Source organism: Natator depressus, chromosome 24 (assembly GCF_965152275.1).
Source record: "Natator depressus isolate rNatDep1 chromosome 24, rNatDep2.hap1, whole genome shotgun sequence".
NCBI lineage: Eukaryota > Metazoa > Chordata > Testudines > Cheloniidae > Natator > Natator depressus.
The window spans coordinates 4,720,946-4,742,630 of NC_134257.1; the positions used below are offsets into that span (position 1 = coordinate 4,720,946).

Genomic DNA, 21,685 nt, shown 5'->3' on the forward strand with positions numbered 1-21,685 from the left:
TCTCGGTGAAAGCGACAAGCTTTCGAGCTACTTCAGTTCCTGTAAGCCCTGAACACACAGAACTCCCAGCGCTGTCCATGGGCGTTTAGCCTGCAGATGGTTTGAAGTATTGGGCCTTGGCCCTCTGTATCAGTGTACTGCCCCCCCCTCCCCATCCATCCCCACTGGCGAGTTTGGCAAGGCTTAATTTGTAATGAAAGAGGTGCTGGGGGTTCAAGCAATTTTCTTTACCTTCATAACAGATCAGCAAGCCTAGAGGTGCCAGGGCTCAGCCCTGGCACAAATTAAGCAGTCGCATTTGGGCTGACTAAGCACATGCTAACGCTTCCCCTACATTCCTCCTCTCAAAGCGATTTGCAACAGTTTCAATGTGCAGCTGTGCCCATCATCCGCCCTAACTGCCAGGTGACATGTTCAGAGCGGGTTAAAGGAGGAACAGCACAAAGGAACACACTGTCCCTCGCACGGAAGCCACGCTGCTGGCACAGATTTGCTCACGGCATGTTAAGTCACACTCAGCGGACATCAGCACAACCCAACGTGACACGCAGGGCCACAAGACGGAGTGCTAAGGGGCTGCATTGGAAGTGGGCCGGCTCTGCGCAGTGTAGCTCCAGAGAAGATCCCCCCCTTCCAGAACGGCCTGAAAATGGTCAGCACGTTCTCAGAAGCAAGCCGAAACGGGCTGATCTCAAAAAGTTACTGCGGACCAGGTCACTGGGTGGTGTAAACGGGTGTAACTACGATTATGTCAGCACAGCACCAGACATTTACAGCAGCTGTGACTCTGGCTAGTTGTTTAGACAGGCAATGAGGTCTAGCAGACAGACTTACAGGAGTGGAAGGCAGGTTTTATCCCAGGATCCGCCATGAGTCTTGAGCAAGTGTAGTCCCCTCTCTGTGCCTCAGTTTCCCCATCTGTAAAATTAGGGTAATAGTGATGTATCTCAGAGGATGGTTGTACAGTTTTATTACTTTATGGGCATGAAACACTTCTCATTTACATTAGATTTATACTGGCAGCTATGGAGTTAGTCCTAATTTACATTGGTGTGAATGAAATCAGAATCCAGCACTATAAATACAAAAATTACTACGTAGTAAGGAGCCTGACTCCCATCTCACACCAGTGTAAATCCAGAGCGGCTCCATTTAAGTCAATGCCTTTACACTGATATGAAACCAGTTTAAGTGAGAGGAGAATCAAACCCTGGTATTTGGACACCAGACTGAAAAAATCTCACCAGGAGAGGTTTCTCTCTAGATTTCAAGCACTTAAATTTCCAAAAGAACTGCAGAGTCACTCCAGTTAGCAGGTCAAGGTAAAGACTATGGGGATGCAAAGGATTCATCTTGACTTGCTGACTCATATAAAAGCTACAAACTGCCTTATCTTCATTGGGATTTTACCTTAGGTCAGTCACCGTGCATCAGCCTGGGGGCCTGATTCCTGTTGTCCTGTGCCTTGCACGCTTCATTTGCACGAGTGCAAAGTGAGCGCAATAAGCTATTGAACGAGAATAGGCAACATTCCACACCCACTTTGCTTTGGGGTAGATGACAGCACAAGGTCTAGGGCAATGTAATGAATTGCGCACGGCATTTTAAGTCAAAGGGACTTTTTCAAGCAAGGGTCATTAGGGCCACTCAAATTTTTCAGCTCTCTGCAGAAATCAATTTGCCCTTCCCTCGAGTGAGCACACTGCTCTGGTTCAAAGCCTCTTTGCACCTTGCCCTGTGCTGTTTGCGAACAAGCTCCAGCTGAGTCCAGGCCACATCACTCCACCCAGTTTGGCTCAGGGAGCTATCCACAGTGGGTCGGCATCCAGAGTAGTAATATAAACGAGTTAAAAAAAAATTTAATCCATCCTCCATTAACTTCTCTCTCAATAGCTATTAGCCAAAATGGTCAGGTATGCAACCTCATGCTCTGGGTTTCCCTAAACCTGGGACTCAATGGTAGCAGATGACAGAACGAGGAGTAATGGTCTCAAGTTGCAATGGGGGAGGTTTAGATTGGATATTAGGAAAAACTTTTTCACTAAGAGGGTGGTGAAACACTGGAATGCGTTACCTAGGGAGGTGGTAGAATCTCCTTCCTTAGAGGTTTTTAAGGTCAGGCTTGACAAAGCCCTGGCTGGGATGATTTAACTGGGAATTGGTCCTGCTTCGAGCAGGGGGTTGGACTAGATGACCTTCTGGGGTCCCTTCCAACCCTGATATTCTATGATTCTATGACTGCAAGAAGCATATAGCACCGGCCACAGTCAGAGACAGGATACTGGGCTAGATGGACCGTTGGTCTGACGCAACATGACTGATCTTATGTCCTTATGAAGGATGCACTTTTGGGTCAGACACTCCTTTAGGACCTTGGAGAACCGGGTTCCAATTCCCAGAGCTAGCCCAAGTTTCCCTTAATTGTCTTTGGCAAGTCATCTAGTGGGTCGGTACTCCAGGGCTTTGATGGGGCAGTAGCTGGAGAAGAAAAATCCTCTGAGGTCTTTCGCTGAAGCTGATGAGCAGAATATGGGCCATCCTCCTAATGGGCCAGCAGCTTTTCTCTGTGTGGGGGGCATTTGGGAGGGGGAGGCAAACAGCTTGTGCATTATACAACAATCCAAGATGGACCCAAAACAAAACACCCATCTCCAACCACCACTGGAATCTAGAAGAGGTTCAAAACTGCACCAAAGTCGAGTCCCTCTAATACCACTTTGCCTTTTCTCTAGCACCTGCAGAGCCAAGGATGGTTTCACACATGAACAAATTCATCCACTGTGAGGTAAGTCTCCCCATTTTGCAGATGGGGAAAACTGAGCCAGGGAGAAAGAAAATTATTTATATGCAAAAGGCCTTTTGTAACAGGGCACATTTTGTAATGCAATCCACCTCAAATCACCTACAGCATAGCTGGGAGGAGAACTAGCTCTCCTAACTCCTGGTCAGTTATCTTAAGCACAATCACTAATTAGGTTGGCAGATCTGGTTAGATCCCAGCTAAAAGGCAGAGGGGTGTGGGAAAGTCTGAGAACCACTGCACTAGACTAGACCCTCCTACTGCTCAAAATGGGTCAATTGATCTCACTATAAATTCACACTAAAATATATTTTTTTAATTATACTGAAAATTAAAACTATTCCCAGGGTCTTTGTCTTCCCAAATGTAACAGTGATCTGGAATGGGGATCTGTGACATTAGAGATCCATAGATCCAGATCCTCAAAGGTATTTAGGTGCTTCACTCCCCTTGGGGAGTGCCCAGAAAGAAAAAAAACAAAACACAAAAAACCACCCCAAGATCCTTGCCTATCTGACAGGGAAGAAAATTTCTTCCCAACCCCAAATCTGGTGGTTAGTTAGACCCTGAGCATGTGAACAAGACATCAGCCAAGCATCAAGAAAGAGGATGGAACCATCAGCAAGAGAGCACCTAACAATGACAAAAATATCAGAGGACAAGCGAAATATTCAGGGCTGTCTATTGTGCAGGTCATTCTAGGGTAACAATTGACAGCCATTTTGCCATGAGCCCACATCAGCCAAAAAAAATCCAGAGTCAGCACCAGACAGCATGATTCTTCCCCACAGTCCCTGACTGAGGCAGGACACCCTGATTGGGGGCAGCATTTCAGCATGGGTGTAAATCCCAAGGACATTATGAGACTTAAGCACATGCAGAAAGTTAAGCAGGTGCTTAAGCGCTCTCCTGATTTGAGCCTGAAGCAAGGGCTGAGACCTGATTGGGGGCAATTTAGTAGTGGTGGGGTAGAAGGAAATTGGTTAAGATCCCACCTCAGCCACTGTGGGGAGCGGAAGGCAGGAAGTTTACAGGAGTGCCCCCCCTTTTTTTTGTCCAGATGAAGAGGTGAAAAAAGGGCAAGGGGAAGAGAAATGCAGAAGACCAAGTCCCTGCTGGCAACGTTGCTGCTCTAAAACTAGGATCTCACTGAGAATCCCATAACAAACAGCTCATCAAAAACAGACCAGGGTCCGTTTGTCAGCTTTGCTTCATTATTTGCAGTTTGTACACAGCGGTCATTAGGGATTCATTCGGTTTCCCTAGCAGCAGGCATTAGTCTAGCTTTTCTCTCCTCTCGCTCGCTAGCTCTCTTTATTTTTAGGGTCTTATTTACAGTTTGACAGAGTAACAGTATCCCTTGCAAAGTACTCCGGCGGCTTTAATCGGGGGAATAATGGGGCCTGTCTGGAGCTGAATAGAGTTTAGGGGACAGATTGTTCCACACTCACGCGGTGGGGGTAATTTATTTATGTGCGCACATGTCAGCGGGAGAAAGGGACGGATGGATCAATATGCAGCGGGGACACCGACAGAGCTGAATGGCTATGGAGAAGGGAGAATTGAGTCAAATGCCCAACTCCCCCCCCCCCCCGCCTTGTCAACTGACCTCCCTTGGCCATGAACTTGAGGGGAGGCAAAGACCCATTCCCAGGCCCTCTGGGCGTCACGGGGGCCAAGTTCGGGCTAGTCTGTTGGGAGGTAGGCCTCAGGATCCAGATGGGTCTAGCGGCAGTCGTCACCCCTCCCCAGCCATTCCCCGCATAGCGACGGCATAGGGAGCGTGTCACATAGCAACCGTACAGTAGCAGGAGCGCAGCAGGGGTCTGGGAAGAGAGGCAGAGCCCTAAGAAAAATACAGGATGGGCCCAGACAATGGCGGCCTCTCATATCATAAATTACACGGCAGCTACAGAGCGGCACCCTGCCCCCACTCCCTGGATTCTGGCTGGCACCGAATGCAGGGGGTCCGGGTGCTCGGAACTTGGTGGCATGAATGTTTTCCAAAGAGAAATGCTTCTTTCTTTCCCCTACCCTCTTTTCCCACCAACGAGCCCCCACCTTCCTCCTCCCAGCTCCATCAGCGTTCGCGTCTCTGTTGCTGCACCTAGTGAAAGAAGAGGCCTACTCAAGTGCCTGGGATCTCTCCAGCCACCTAACAGGTATCACTTGGAATGGTCATGGTGGACCCTACGAGGTCCTCGGTCAGGATCACGGAGCCCCATTGTGCTAGGTACTGTACAAACAGTAGGGAGAATTAGGCCTGTCCTGGAACCCTCATAATCCAATTGTTTAAGACAAACAACGGGAATGGCAAGACGGAGAAGGGGACCATAGTTACAGAGTCTTGCCATGTGCACCTCAATCCATCCAATAGTAGCTTCTGCTCTCTCGCTCACTCTCCCCTCCCCAGTATATCCCCCCTGCATCCTTCCATCCCTAGCATCTACCGTTCCATCCCTCAGCCCATGACATCCATCCATAGCATGCATCCTCAACACCTGCCAAATGCAGCATCTATCCTTCATACTTTTAAGGTTCCTGGAATTGGGGCATCTCAACATTGAACAACTGAAGGTGGATAATCGCGTCCCAGGAAGGAAGCTAAACTTTCTTGGTTTTCCCACATTCCCAATGTAGAATACATTTTCCCCCCTTCTACTTCTGTCTCTTATTTTGCTCAGTGGGAAGGGGGGGGAAATGCCTTGAGCAGGAGAAAAGCCTTCTCAGAGAGGTGTTCTGATGTAACCTGGAACCAACCCAACAAGGGTCTTGTAGATTAGGACTTTGAATTCCAGCTAGAAATGAAAAAAGGACCTCGTGCCCCCTTCATTGGCTTCCCAGCTGATATCCCGTCAAATTTAATCTTTGCACCATTGTCAAAGCTCTGCCCCCTCCTTACTGATCCTCCCCAGTCAATCTCTGCTTTGCTCCCCCCACCCCACCTTTGTCCCAGCAATGCTCCCAACCTCATCAGCCCATTAGTCAGATTTCCATACCGTCACCTTCCTGCCTTGTTTTGCACAACCCTGTAAGCACGGTACGACCCCCCCGAGCTCATCCACAAGGTCCCCTAGTAGGGTGAGGCAAAATTTTTCCATCAAAACGGTTTATGGAAGGAAAATTGTCAAAATTGGGTTTTGACAGACAGCATCTGCTTCCCACAGGAAGTTTTGTTTCTTGTCAAAAAATCTTTCTGCCGAACACCAGATTTTGGCTGAAAACCAAAAGCTTTTTCTGGTATTGGCTGAAATCTTTTGGTCTTCGAGTTTTTAGCTGAAATCTTGGTGATTTTCAGCTGAAATCTTTCAGCTTTTGAATTTTTGGGATGGAACCTTTTGGGTTTCAAGTATCTGGCTGAAAACTCAACAATTTCCGTGGAAAATTTTGGAGGATTTTCAATCAGCTCTATCCCCTTCCCCATCCACATTCAAGTCTCTCTTGAAGATCCACATCTATCCCCCCTGCCCATGGTGAATCAAGTTTACTTGGATCTAAATTGCCTATCATTCCCCTTCCCCCAACTTCCTTCTGCTAGCCCATCCATCCTCTGATTGTGAGCACCTTTGAGCAGAGATGGCTCCTTCTTGAGAGCCTGGAAAGCACCTAGCACGCACTGAGTGCTACTGTTAAGTATATAATATTTTCAGGCACGGTACACACTGGTGCTCAATAAATAACGTTAACAACGGTATAGAAATTCATTGCATGGTCAACATTCAGACTCAGCTAAACACTGGATCCCCGATGGTAAAACCGCTTTAGTCAGTAACTAAATTGCTGCCCTTCAGTGGTGTTGGGGGGGAGGGGACACGACACAGCAGTCACAGATGCCATCAATTAGAGTTAAACGTACAACTAAGATCCTTGTGGACATTGGATGGCTGAACCACACAGAGTCCAAGCAAAATGGTGCCTCTCCGCACCCAATCTCAAAAGGAGATTTCAGAGTAGCAGCCGTGTTACTCTATATCCACAAAAAGAAAAGGAGGACTTGTGGCACCTTAGAGACTAACAAATTTATTAGAGCATAAGCTTTCGTGAGCTTCATTATGCATCCAATGAAGTGAGCTGTAGCTCACAAAAGCTTATGCTCTAATAAATTTGTTAGTCTCTAAGGTGCCACAAGTCCTCCTTTTCAAATGGAGATGGAATTCTCCTTTGGCGGTTGCAGGCAGGGCAATGGAATGAGACCCAGAACCTTGGCTCTGCTACTAACCTACCGGGATTGTAAGCTCTTGGGGCAGGAATTGATTCTTACTACATGTCTGAACAGCACCTTGCACAATAGGGCCCTGATCTTGGTTGAAGTCTCAAGATGCTACTGTAATACTTACGGCTAATAATGCTGGAGATCTGGGCAGCTCTCAGTGTTCAACGGAGAAGGTTCTACCTTGAGACACGCGTCATGCCCTCTATTCAGGTAGGCATTAGTCATTGCAAGAACTTCTAAGGCGCCCATCAGCATGGTATTTGAGAACCTGCACCTCCCAGAGCTAATGCTCAGCATTTCTCCAGTTTGGACCCTATTTTCTATTCACCACAGATCATCCAATAGGACTCACACCAGCTGAGCTCCCAAAAGTAAAGAGACCAAAGCCCTGGGGGGTTCCCGAAACCCACACTGAAGGAAATGCTGGCTAAAGAGAGGCATCTCACATCACAAACCAACCGTAAGACAAGACTCTGGCCAACTATCACCAAGAGTAAATTCCAGAACCAAAGAACTTCCTGTGAGAATATCTGGTTCTCCTAATTTCCATCCTGAGGACCCCCTTACTCTCATACATCCACCCCTTTTGGACAACCTCATTAGTACATCAAGAACACCCCAGAAGAAATGCAGGGACTCAGTGGGTTCATACAATGAACAGACATTTCTGCAGTGGTCCCCACTGTTCTCCCCTCCCTCTGCCTGGAGCTTTGGAATGAACACTAACACATTGAGTGATCTGAAAAATGACAGCACCACCTAGGGATGGAGCTGGTCTTAATGCTGATCTCAAACCACTACAGCTCCACCGACCGGTGTAAGCTAGAGGAGAATCAGTAGACATGATCGAAAATGCCAATGACATTTTTTTGCATGGAATTTTGAAAAGAAAAAAATGGTTTTGTTTTTAGCCGTTTCCAGTGTAAAACTTTCAGTTATTCAGAAAGGAAAGGGGGAAAGGGAAAGAAACTGAAACAGGTTTGGTTTGCAAAACCTGTTTTCAAGATTTTTTTTTTTTTTTTAAAAAACACAAACCACAAACAACTTTTTGGCCCATTGGTCAACTAAAAACTGGAAAATTTCAACCAAAAAAATGAAACATTTCTCTCTATTGGTTTAAAAGCCTCCCCACCTCCCCCCTTGAACATTTTTTGTTAAAAATATTTCCAACAGCTCTAAAAATCAAGCATTGACTTCAGTGGAATTACTCGACTCACACTGGTATCAGTCTGAGGAAAGGGTATATTGCTTTCATTGTTTAAAAGGCACCACTCAAATACCCTTCTTTCTTTTTATTTTAAATTCAGTGTTGTGCCTGCAGTCTGAGTTTTCTGGATTTGAACAGGCCCATTTCTGCAGTAAACCATTAGTGAGCATGAGTGAAATACAGACTTGTGGTTAGGGCAGTCAAGCGGGACTTAAGCAACCAAGGTTTAATGTCCTCCTCTGCACAGATTCCTTGGGTGATCTTGAGCAAGTCACTTATGGTTTGTCTACACGTAAAAGTGCCTTAATCCAAACTGGATTAAGTTTTTCTTTCAAGCATTCATTCTGAATTGAGAGTGTTCACACATGGTGATATTCTGGAAGAGCTATTCTGCTTTTAAATTCACTCCCAATTCTGAAATAACTTGCATGTGTAGACAAGACCTTGCACCGGGGCTGACAGATGTTGTAAGGTGCTCTGATATTACAGTAGATGGACAGAGGAGTAAGGGGGCTCTTAATGACAAGCTGAGAGAACTACCCTCAGACCCACCAAAGCCAGAGGGAAGCCATGACCAAAACATTAACCGGTCCGGGGCACTGTTAAAGGAGGACAAGTCTTGGCAGGAAAACGATTACCAATAAGGATGTGTGGTACTTCTAGAGCACCTTTGATCTGCAAGTCTGACAGCGCTTTACAAAGGCGGGCAAGTATCGCTGTGCCCATTTTACAGACAGGGAAGCTGAAGTCACTTCCCCAAGGTCCCAAGACAATTCGGGGTCAGTGCCAGGCCTAGACCTCAGCTCTCCGGATGGCACGAATTGGGCTCTGGTTACATAGCCATGCCGCATCCACTCTGGAGAAGATTTTTTTTTGTTGGTTTTTAACCCATTCCACCACATTTTGCCACTAAAGTAAAGGGGGGCAGGGGGAAGAGGGGGAAAAGGAGAAACAAGAGGCAAAACCAAACACTGAAAGGTTTTCATTTTTGAATTTTGTAAAAACAAGGGGGGGAAATTTGGGATAAAAAATATTTATTTGAGGGAGGAGGGAGGCAAGAGAGGGGGGGCAAGGCCATTTTTCAAAAATTGGTTGCAAAATTTCAAACAGCTAGTGCTAGTTCTGGCCATGCGTAATTAACTAGTTCGGCACTATTTCCACCCAAAACACTGGCTCAGCATTTCCCAAAAGTGCTCAGGGTCAGATTTCCAAATGTTCAGCACCCACAATTGGGACCCAATTTTTCAAAATGGCACAGCACCCAGCACGCCGAGCTATTTTGCAAATCTCTCCCCTAATGAGAGGTGCTGGGTTCTTTTGGGAAAAGGAAAAAAACCCCCAAAAACAAACAAACAAACAAAAAAAAAACCACTCTTGGCCAAACTCAAAGCAAACTAGCAACACAGCCCAGAACGTTACCCAGGTCTCCTGGGTCCTGCTCCTCTGCCATAAGAGCAAGATCTATCCCTGGAGCAATGCTTCCCTACTCCCCCAGCCCCAAGGGCAACTAAGTCTTCTGAATCAAGCATCACCGAAATGTTGCCAATTAACGAGCAGTTGTTATTGTACTGACAACAAGCCAAAAGGTAAGACATTTGTAAGAAGCGTTCCCTAGTGGTAAGAGCATAAGACTAACAAGAAGCAGAAGAGCGAAGAGTCTATTCCACCTCTCTGACTCTGGCCTGCAGATTGTGTCACATAGTACAGATGTGTAGCTTCAGATCCTTTCACACCTCTCTGGCAGGGGATTTACTCAGGAACAGAAGGGAGTGTTTTGGTCCCAACACTGCACTCTCATGCAAACACCGAGCTATGGATTTTGGTAGTTTAAGACTAAACCAGGACGGCCGATGGCACAAAACTAGGTAAAAAATCTCCCCTGGTAACGGAACAGCATGTACGTGAGAGATTCTTCCCCTTATCCCCATATGCTGGGATACTGCACCATTCAGTCCTCCACTCAGTCCCAGATGGTACACCGGCATGCCTATAAATGCACACACTGCAACCTCCTATCCCAGATGCTGCCTTTGGCTCCCCAGGCCGAAGGGAAGGCCTGATTTGCTAGCTGCTTGAGGCGAGGAGATCTGAATAACGCCCTGTACAGTACTAGCCACAGAGTACAGTGTATTAAATCCATCTCTCATCCAGAGAGCCACCCAGCACACAAAATGGACGCCCCGACTTTGGCTGGAACAAGGCCGTGAAAGGAGAGGGGAAGGAAGCACGGGGAGGGGGGGATAAATCAAGCTAACTGAGCCCTCTGTCCTGCTGTGTTTACATGAAGCCACTTTGTGGAGAAGAAGGATCTGCATTGTTCTATTCATCCTCGTTCACCCTGCAAAACGCCGTGTGCCCTCGACTCTCAGACATCCACAGGAATTGAGGGTGCCAGGCTGGATCGGGCTCATGGGTTCCTCTCGCCCAGTCCCCTGGCTCTGACAGTGGCAGGCACCAGGTGCTTCGCGGGGAGGTGGAAGAAATTTAGAGCTGCAGTGTGATCCAGCGGGCAGGCCACTAAACTACTGCTCAGGAGACCTGGGTTCTACTCTCCATGGCCATGTTCTGAGATCTTAGATGAGACACTTGCCCTCTGTTTCTCTTCCAATGCTTTGCCTGTCTTGTCTATCCAGGTTGTAGGCTCTTTGGGCAGGGACAGTCTAGGTACAATCATGGTCCCATTGTGCAAAAGTCTCTTGTTGCTGATTTAGAAAATTAAGCAGGCAGCTATGGAATAACCTGCCTCCCAGTGAGAGGTTGTTTTACTCCCTGAAGAAAGAGGATTTATAATCCCTTCTCAAATGCTGGGGGCTTTTAAAGTCATCCCATTGTGACTCTCTATCGTCTGGTTACCCAGATAAACATCTAGTTTTTGATTGTTTGTTTAATCCTGCTACACTCTTGGCCTCAGTTACATCATGTGGCAATGAGTTCTACGGGCTAATTGGGCAGTGGGTGAAAAGTCAGCCTTCAGAAGGCATACCTGAGCAGGACTAATATCCATCCTAGGCCTTTCCAATTGGTGTCCAATGGGTATTAGGATGTGGGTATCTATGGGAAAATCTCTGCTTTCCTTTATCATAGACATTTGGTTTCTCCAAGTACCTACATAAGGAGAAGATTTTTGATAGAAGAGGGCTCTTTAAATTTGGCAGGCAAAGGCATAAAAAAATCCACTGGCTGGAACAGAAGCTAAGTAAATTCAGGCTAGAAATAAGGTGCAGACTATTAACATTGAGGGTAATTAACCATTGGAACAATTTCTCAGAGGACATGGTAGATCCTCCATCATTTGAAGTCTTTACCTTGGGCATCTTTTCGAAAACACCATGCTCTGGCTAAACACAAGCTCTGAGTCTGATGCAGGAATTACTAGGTGAGAAATTCTCTGCCCTGTGCTATGTAGGCGGTTACACTAGATGGAAGTGGCCCCTTCCGGCCTTTTAAAAGGAAATATGGTCCTCAACTTTCATCTTGATTGACTAACAATCCTTTACCCTTCTAGAACTAAAGCCCCCCGAGATGTTACTATGCTCACCTCACAGATGGGGAAACCGAGGCACAGATCGGCAAAGTGAATTCAAACCCAGGGCACAGAGAATATCTGTGGCAAAGCCAGGAGAAGAATCTTGCCTTCCTGACACTGAGTCCTCTGCATTAAACACAAGGCCATGCTTCCTCTCCAGGTAGTATGAAACCATCTGTGTCTGATGATTTTCTTCTATCCAATACCAAGCAACCTACTGCTCCATTAGCCGAGAGAGCTGGACAGCTCCTCGGCTGATCTAAATTGGCATAGCTCCATTGAAGTCAATGGAGAGGTGTTGATTTGCAACATAAGAACGTAAGAATGGCCAGACTCGGTCAGAACAAAGGTCCATCTAGCCCAGTATCTGGTCTTCTGACAGTGGCCAGTTCCAGGTGCCCCAGAAGGAATGAACAGGTGATCAAGCTGCCCATTCCCAGCTTCTGGCAAACAGAGGCAAGGACACCATCCCTGCTCATCCTGGCTAATAGCCAGTGATGGACCTATCCTCCATGAACCTATCTAGTTCTTTTTTGAACCCTGTTATAGTCTTGGCCTTCACAACATCCTCTGGCAAGGAGTTCCACAGGCTGACTGTGCGTTGTGTGAAGAAATACTTCCTTTTGTTTGTTTTAAACCTGCTGCCAATTAATTTCATTGGGTGACCCCTAGTTCTTGTGTTAGGAGGAGGAGTAAAGAACACTTCCTTATTTACTTTCTCCACACCAGTCATGATTTCATAGACCTCTATCATATCCCCCCTTGGTCGTCTCTTTTCAAAGATGAAAAGTCCCAATCTTATTACTCTCTCCTCATACGGGAGCTGTTCTATACCCCTCATAATTTTTGAAACAACTGAAGATGTGGCTCCATATCTATGTGACAGGTCTTCTCTGGTGTCTAAACCTATGCAATGGGAAACCCAGAATTTCCTTCTTAGACTTGTCCTACAGCCAGGCTTATCTCCAGTTGAAAGGGAATAACCTGAGTGAATATTCCTACCCAAATCAAGTCATACGCTTCATGTATTTCACCTCTTTCAGCTGGCTGGGTGTCCATGAGCAGATTGCAGATTCCCCAGATTTCTTCAGAATTTGGAATTATTCATTGGTGAATTGCATAGACCAGACGGGACCACGAGGAGCATCTCGCAACCATCTCATTAACTCCACAGCTTTGCTCTGCCTTACTCAGTCGCCAACATTTTTGATCTTCATTGGTCAACGGGGTCACAAGGTGTCACTTCCTTTCCCTGAATGGAGGAGCATAAACTCTCAGTCGAGTTAATGGTGTAAATTTTCATGGAAAAGTGAACTAAAAATTCACTTCCTTGCCAGTACTGGAGCATATGAGCTGGAAACTGGATTCTCACAAGCATTTGTACCATTGCATGTGTGTTTGTGGAAAGTGAACACAACTAGGGGCATAAAACAAGATGCAGTCAAGGCCCTGATTCTTATATCAGTTTAAATCTGGTTTATATGCTGCAAGCTAAACTGATATAAACTAGGTCTAAACAGATTTAAGATTTCCACACACAAAGTTGCACCAATTTAACTACATTAGTTAAAGTGCTGCAACTCAGGGTGTGAGATCAGGCTTTAGACGTATCTTTTGGAGCAGGGACTGTCTCTCATTATGTGTACGTGTGATGGCTGCTATCTTGGCCAACACACCAGGGTTTGAACTGGGGACCTCCAGAGCTAAAAACAAGAGACAACTGTAATAGCTCATAACCTCTGTGGATTGGTACAAAGGGGGATCTATAATACACTCACCAGCAGGTTACATGCCTCCAGCACCGAACATAAATGCCCCAACTGAGATCAGGGTCTTATTAGGTGCTCCCATAATTCTAATAAAATAATAAATAATTGTGAACTGACTCCAAGACATCAATGTCAGAGGTCTTTCATCTTCCCATAAATTGATAAATGAGATGTGGTCACCCTAACAATGAGATATGGTCACCTGTTCACCCCAGCTCTGCCGCAATTCACCGGTGCAACTCATAGCCTCAATGATATCTCATGGCAAAGAGCTTGGCATCTGCAAGCAGGGTGTTTGGGGCAGGGATTGTTCAGTGGCAAACAGCTCAGACTAAGCAGAGTCATTCAGTCCACCTCAAAGCGGAGATACATGAGAATGTATGCAGACATTTTTTTAAAAATTCCCCTTTCAACTGGTAGAATCTCCAGCTTCGCATTTAATTCGCACATTTCCAGATCTTAGGCTGGTGTATATTGGCAGAGCTCCAAAGATGAGGAGTTGCGCCCCGTGTATCTCTCCATCCCAATAAGATAGGAAAGAGATGACAATTGACAGAGAATTTGAGTGAGATAGACTTGGGGGCTGGAGGGGGAAAACACACACACAGGCTCCTAAGGGTACAATGACAGTCTATTCTCCCCATCGCAAGGGCTAATCCTCTTCGGTTTTAATTGGCATTTGGGCTAAGCTGATTTAAGCCTCTTCACCTTGGCTTGTTTCTTCTTTTTCTTTCCTTTTTTTTTTTTTTTTGGCCCAAACAACACTGCCGCTGCCGAGTCCCCAGCACACTGACATCTTTGTGTGAGAGAGAGAAAAGAGGAAAGAAGAAGGGAGGGGGGCTGGGGAGGGGAAAAACCAAGCTGAACCAACTCTAAAACAATGAGGAGTTTGTGAATCAAGCGAGGCCGCTGGCACAGAACCTGCTTCAGCTGTGCTTCATTAATAAAAGCACTGTCTGTGGGTCAGATCCAGACTTCAGTCCATTCCCATCTCCCTTTCCCTTCCCACTCCAACCCCTCCCCCCAACCTTTCTCGGAGGTCAAACTTTGAAGAGCCTGTCAGCTGAAGGACAATCCACTATTGTGGGAAGCCTTTCCACTGTCACCCGCAGATTTAATTTCTTTTGGGATGGAAACACCTGCTCCAGTATACCCTAGCACCCACAGAGAAAAGTACTCCTGCCTTGAACCATCCTCCAGCCAATCTATTGCTCTCCTGGCTTGCATATCCATTGCCACACATGCATATCTATCTATCACGCCACCTGCCATATCACTCGATCACCACTTGTCCGTAGCGATCTATTGCTTTGCATGCTTAACGATCTATAGATCATTCTGTGCTCAGGTGCAGATCTCGAATATCTATTCTGTTCCACGCCTGGTCTAACTCTGAAGTCATTTATATAGCACTTCATCCCTGTCGAATCAGATACCTCTCGGTAGCTCCTCTTGTCCATAGAAACTTTTGGGCCTGATTCTCATTTCTATACTAAAAGGCCACTCTGGCAATGCAAATAGGGTGACCAGACAGCAAGTGTGAAAAATTGGGCGGGGGGGGGGGTTTTATAGGAGCCTATATAAGAAAAAGCCCCAAATATCAGGACTGTCCCTATAAAATTGGGACATCTGGTCACCCTAAATGCAAAGGAGACTTGAAATAGTATAAAGTGTGAGTTACACGAGCTTTGTGGCCCCTTTATGCTGCCAGTGCTGTAGGGTAAATGAGAATTAAGTTCCTTTATTTCTTCAGAAAGCAAAAAAAAGAGTGATTATTTCTGTATGCAGCCGTGGCTGTCAGGCACACGGACAATAGACAGACAGGTAGATGCCAACTCTCCCAATTCAAGAGTTATTCTATTCTGAGGTTTTTCTTAAAGCTCCTGGAGTCATGTTATTTTGAGAGAATCTCAGCTTTTGGGTTTGTTTGTTTTTTTTAAATAAGTTTTGAGCCCATACGGTAGTGGAGAAAAAGCTCGAAAACGTGAAGTGAGCATGGCCTAAAGGTGTAGAAACCAGAAAGCAAAGCAAGCCACCCTCTCCCCCCCACCACACACACACACTCTATTTCCAGTACAATCTCTCCTCATTCTTTGAGTGCTGGGGTTTGACAATACTGAAATATTCAGGGGAGGCACAAGGCGGAATGGGAAAAGAAGTACAAAGTCACACAGCCAGATCCATATCAGAGCCAGGAGGAGAACTCAGTTCTTTTAATGCCCAGTCCAGCATCTGGGCCTCTGGCCTCTTAACTGTTCCTGTACCACTTTTGCAGACAGGAAAGCTTAGACACAGTGAGCCTGATTCTCACCCTCTAGTAGCGGATGGATGGTCGGGTGGTTACAGCAACAGCCTTGGACATGGGAGAGCTGCATTTGATTCCCTGTTCTGGCACAGTCTCCTTCTGTGACCTTGGGCAAATCACTCTCTGTGCCTCAGTTTCCCCATCCGTACAATGCAAATAATAGCTCTTCCCTATCTTCACCCGCATGGAGAATTGTGAGGCGCTCAGCTAGGATGGTGATGGAGGGCCATATGTGTACCTAAGATAACTAAAAGGACCTAAAGTGAGTGTAAATTACAGTTATGTCCACTTCAAAGCCCCTTTATAGGGCCTGGGTATGAAGGAGAATCTGGCACAGAAAGATGGAGTGACTTGTCCAAGATCACCCAGTGAATGAATGGCAGGGGTGGGAACAGAATGCAACAGTCCAGGTACCTAATCCTTGCTGTACCTCTAGACATACTTCTTCCCTCCAACATGATTTTTAGGGAAGCTTGGTTTATTACACTGTGGTCTTGTGCCTGCCCATAAACACACACGAGTTGGAAACTCACCCCCACTATACTATGACTCCATGTCTGTGTTTAAAAAAAAAATAAACAAAAAAAAACCTTGCCCCCGTTACGGGAGCAGATAGAATGCTTTTCAAATACCTCCACTTACCCAGGGATTCCAAGTGAACTTCCGCAGGGTCTAAAGACCCACGATTCGCCATCCAGAGAGAAGGTTGCATGCGCAGAACTTCACCTTAAAATGTCATCCAGGCTAGTCTCTAAGAGGAAAAAGAAAGGAAACCCTTTCTGTGTTAAACAGCAATAGACTCCATGGCTGGATAATTCACAAGCAAGAGAGAGATTGTTGGGAAGGTCTCTTCGGTTCTCCTCCTGCTTTTTCCAGCAGGAACTGGGACAGGAAGATAGAGGTCAGTTTGTGAATGGCCCTTTCCCCTGCATTACTTCCTTTGTGGTTGTTTCCAGAATTGAGCCCTGGTAGAAAAGATCATGCAGGTTTTCAATGGAAAAGCTCACAAGCAGAGCTGGGTGAAGGAGAGAAAAACCCATCCCCCAGAACAGCCAATTCTGTCTCTGCAATCATTTGGGATGTGGAAGATCATGGTTTAAATCTCCAATTTGGACCAGCAATTTGATCCCAGTTCTGACTCTCTGATTTTGATCAGAAATTCCATCTTGGACCTGAGAAGCCTTGCCTGACAAAGGCTGTTGCCTGAAATAGGTACATTTCCAGGAAAAACTGGTCTCAGCGAGTTAACATTTTTCAGTGGAAAACGGTTTCACCTGCAAACCCCCAACCAGCTCTACTCATGAGCTCGTTTTGGCTTGAGCGGACACAGCAACTTGGATCTTCATTCATGCTAAGATCTCCCTACACAGCTTGGGCAGCATAAAAAGGCCCTAAAATAGATGTCACTTACAGTCACGTTCACTTTCAGGTCCCTTTGCACTGCCAACATGATGCAGAGACCTTCGTGTAAATGAGGAACAGACCCAAAATATTTCATTTAAGTCAAGGGAGAGGGAAAAAAACCTAACAGCCTTCGGCCTATAGGCCTGATTCTCCATTGTAGTTTGTGCAGTCATTTACAACAGTGCAAAATGGGAATCACACACTACTGAGCCGTTTTACGCCCTCTTTGCTTTGGTGTAAACGACTGCACGAAGGGTTTAGTTGCCCGGCTAATGTTATGGAGCCTTGTAGCTCATCTGCAAACAGTTTGTGGCATATCCGTATCAGAGCTGTTTTGATTGGATGTGCAGGCCCAAGAGTTCTGATAGTACAGCGAAGTACTACAGGAAAACGTTAAGCATGATGGAAACAACGCCACGTGACCGGTTTTCTGACTGCATAGGTGTAATGGTTAGAACAGACTTTCAGGTGCAAATACTCATAATTACACTCTTGACGACTCCAAAAAATCATGAGTCATGGCTTTCGGGTTTTTGAGGCTTGAAGACTCATCAGATTTAAAAAATAAATTTGGGGGGTTCTTTATTTGCCTTCTGGTTTTTGCACTTTTCTCTGTAACCAGAGGGACTAGACATTTTCTTTAAAAAAAAAAAAAAGAATTCAGATTCTCTCATGATCACATGACTCCAGGAGCAGGAGCTTAAGAAAAAACCAGCAAATGTTGCAAGACTGGCAATAGAAGTCACCAGAGTTGGCAACAACTGTGATTATGCATTTGAAATTCACCATCCACAACTATTTGACAGATAAAACAAACAGAATGAGCTAAGATTCCAGCCTGAATTATCCCAGACAGCGAATGCTGGCGGGGGTGATGAACTCTCACTTTATGTCACTCTGGCAGCATATCAGGGCCTTAATGAGGCCTTCGTGTGAACAGGAATCAAGCTGCCTGGCTGGAATTTTCAGAAGGGATCTACAACCACAATGGGTCAAAGAGCTTAGTTCCCATGCAGTCAGTGAGTAGATTTTCAAAAGCACTCAGCACACTGGGCCCCACCTGTGGGTGCTGAGGGCTTGAAAATCTGGCCTCATCTATCTTGCCCTGTCCCTCCCCAATCACTGTCGTATGGGAGAGGTTGAGGACAATTTCACTAACACCCCAGTGAGGAAGTGTATTTTACAGATGCCGATCACAAGGCATGTGAGAGTGGTCGGGGACAAAGCAACCAGTTACATGGATCCAGCTCTGGAATGAACTTCTAGAGTAGATTAGAAGAATCTGGAGTCTGGCTTCCTTTAGGAAACATGGCAAAAACCTCCCTGCTCGATCAACCTGCTGTATTGGAACCAGAACGACATTCACAACATCAGCTGCTTCCTTCTCTCCTTCCCCACCAAGAACCAAAATGCTACTCCAGAGCAGATCTTTCTATCACCTGACAAGGGAGAAGAACCAGAGACTCATCAAGCCCACTAAGCACGTAACCACAGCAGATCTATTTTAGAGGGAAGGCACTCACGTAGTCTGGTGATGGGTGTGGTTCAAAACCCCAACAGAAGAGGACACAAGTAGCGAGTCTGTGATGGAACCCAGTGCCCAAGTTCCAGGCCTTTACATTCAAGACCATCATTTGCTCTCTTAGGAACTTCTGCACACACTCCCATAGACTCCAACAGGCATTGGATGATGGCCTTAGAACACAACACTTTGGCATCCCGCTACTTGGGACGGGGCGGGAGGGATCCACCAGCAGCCAAAATTCTAGTGCTGATAATCCTCTTTCCACCAAAAAGTAAACACAGCCTACTGCCATTAGCAACACAGCCATTCTCCCGTCATCTTCCCAGCTTTGCAGGGCCTCCTCTCCCTGCTTCTGTAAGAGGAGGGGACCCAGGAATGGGGATCGGAATGGGTTTGTCCTGGCAGCTGGCTATGCATAGTGTATCATCATTTACTTAATGCTGTTTCATACCGGAAAGGATCCGGTTTCCCTTACAGCAAATCACTTGAAATGTTGTAAAATATTGGGCCAGATCCTTGACTGCTGTCAATGGGGCGGCTACGTTGGCTTCAGCAGAGTCAAGCTCATTTACGCCATCTGGGCCATACCATTTGGGACCATTATGGTGTCACTTTTATGAAAGGCTTAATTTGCTTATAGTGCTAGCAAACTCCAGGTACCTGTCTTGTCTTTCATCCCTGGCTGTTCAAGTGCTTCATGTTTATTTTAGCTTCCCAGCACCTAAGGTTTTGCTCTATCTGCTTTCCAGATGGGGAAATAGAAGACTTTGGATCTGACCATGATCCCATTCTTCGTGTTTAATAGTACCGTAAGCCACAAGTAATTCCTCCAAAATCAAAGGAGGCTATTCAGTGGAAGTAAGTGGCTCACAATCCGATCCTGACAGAATGAAGCAAGGTCACACGGCAAGTCAAGGGCTGTGCTGGGAATACAACCCAGGAGTCTAGACTGCTAGTCCTTCCATGCTCTAACCATTAGGAAACGCTACCAAATAGCTTGCAGTGCTCTGCATAAGAGCGGGAGGGAAATCTCCCTGCAGTGACTATGGTTATACGTAAAAGCAGTGGGAAAAGGGCTAACTGGATGCCACTATGCTAAAATAACTAAGAGCCTTTGCACATTTTTGCAAGCTCAAGGCAAATATTTTCCCCTTCTTGGATAAGCAAGTTAACAGTCAGAGACAGACGCACAGCTGCTTGCCCTTTATAATTTGGGCTAAAGAGAGTCCAAGCCCAAATTATTATTATTGGCGTGATTTCTCATTTACACTAAGGCCTCTTTATGCCACTCTGCTAGTGTAAAGGAGCCTTCAAGTGTGGGTAACTAATTTACTCCTACTTTAGAGCTGCTTCTCACGGCCACAGCAGTATAAAGAGGCCTTAGCGTAAGTGAGAATCAGGCTCACTTCGATTATATTTATTGCCGTAGCACTCAGAGGCCTCATCATGGTAGGTGCTATACGTGCACGTAACAAAACGCTGGTCACTTGCCCCAAAGAGCTGAGGGATGCGAGGCAGATACAACAAAGGGAGGGGGTCAGCACAAGGGATCAGGGAGACACTGGGCTTTTATTTTGAAGCTCTTTCAGGGTAGGGACGGTCACCATTTTTGTTGTGTTTGTACAGCACCTAGCATAATGGGGTCCTCTAGTCCATGCCTGGGGCTTCTAGGCTTGACAGTACTACAAATAAATCAAAAAATCAAAGCTTTACCAAACCCCTAATGAGAATGTTGCCTTTCCCCACACATGGGCAAAAGAGAGGGATTCACATCATGATGCCAATCTTGCCCTGCAGCATTAAGAACCCAAACCCAACTGCATTGCACCATGCCACAAGAGCAGGGAAATAGACTAGAAATAGGGAATTAATTGGAACTGGGCCTGGATCATGCAAAGCCAGTGCTGAACTTTAAGCCCCAGTCTGGGTTTGCCAGAAGCTGGGAATGGCCAACAGTGGATGGATCACTTGAGGTTTACCTGTTCTGTTCATTCCCTCTGGGGCACCTGGCATTGGCCACTGTCGGAAGACAGGACACTGGGCTAGACGGACCTTTCGTCTGACCCAGTCTGGCCGTTCTTATGTTCTAAGTGGTCCCACTAAAGCCAATGCGGCCCCCTCACAAGCTTAAAGGGAAGCACAAGAGTAGGTCTTTGCAAGATCAGAGTCTTCAGTTCGACTGGCGTCCTGATCAGTCAAGTGGGAAAAAGCGAATGAGACTTTCAAAAATTGTCTCAGTTGCAATAATCTCCAGGGTGTGTGCACACATTGCACTGGGCACCCTCACATATATGTGTATAGGAGAACACTTGGCTTACATCACATAGGTAGCTTTTGCTCCCATCCATGACAGAGAGCAATGCCTATGGTGGCCTAATACAGTAAGGTTTTAGATAAAAATAAATAAAGTCTCCTTGCATTGTCCTTTAAACCAGCAAAGTGAGCATAAAACACCACCATTCTTATCTGGGAGCGTTTCACACCCATCTTGCACGGATGTAAATGACAATCCAAGCTGAAGGAAATTAAGCCCATAGAGATTTTTACTCAGAAAACCAAAAATATATATATTTTTCCTACTATTTATTGCAGTCCACAAAAAATAATAAAGATGAATAAACCATCTCACATAGAGAAAATTCTGCAGTCAAGGGTTAAAATAAGTGATATCAACTGTTCTGTACAGAGTTTTTGGGGGGATTTTTTTGTTGGTTTTTTTTTTTTTTTTAGTGTTCACATACACTTGTATCCCACCCCATTGCAAATAGCGCGTGAGGAGATATCCTGAATTAACTCTCCCTTTGTCCTCACTGCATTTTTGAGACCACCATAGCGATCGCAATGTAAAATCCTAGTGCAGACAAGGCCCGGGTCGTTTTTACCTCGATGAGACTAGGTGAGGTCAATCTTATAACCCCTACGTGGAGTTTACCTCG

General features: G+C 46.0%; 1 long non-coding RNA gene across 16 annotated transcripts in view; it reads right to left on the minus strand.

Moving 5' to 3' along the window:
* LOC141977386 (uncharacterized) overlaps window positions 1-21,685 on the minus strand; it is an 87,248-nt gene that overhangs the window by 6,639 nt on the left and 58,924 nt on the right. For 15 of the 16 annotated variants that reach the window (XR_012636218.1, XR_012636219.1, XR_012636216.1 and 12 more), the window contains 3 exons: window positions 16,463-16,571; window positions 12,781-12,998; window positions 835-918 (listed from right to left, as the gene is read on the minus strand). This is a non-coding gene — a long non-coding RNA (uncharacterized LOC141977386). The remainder of the gene's footprint in view (window positions 1-834; window positions 919-12,780; window positions 12,999-16,462; window positions 16,572-21,685) is intronic. The other variant, XR_012636228.1, reaches the window with a different exon arrangement.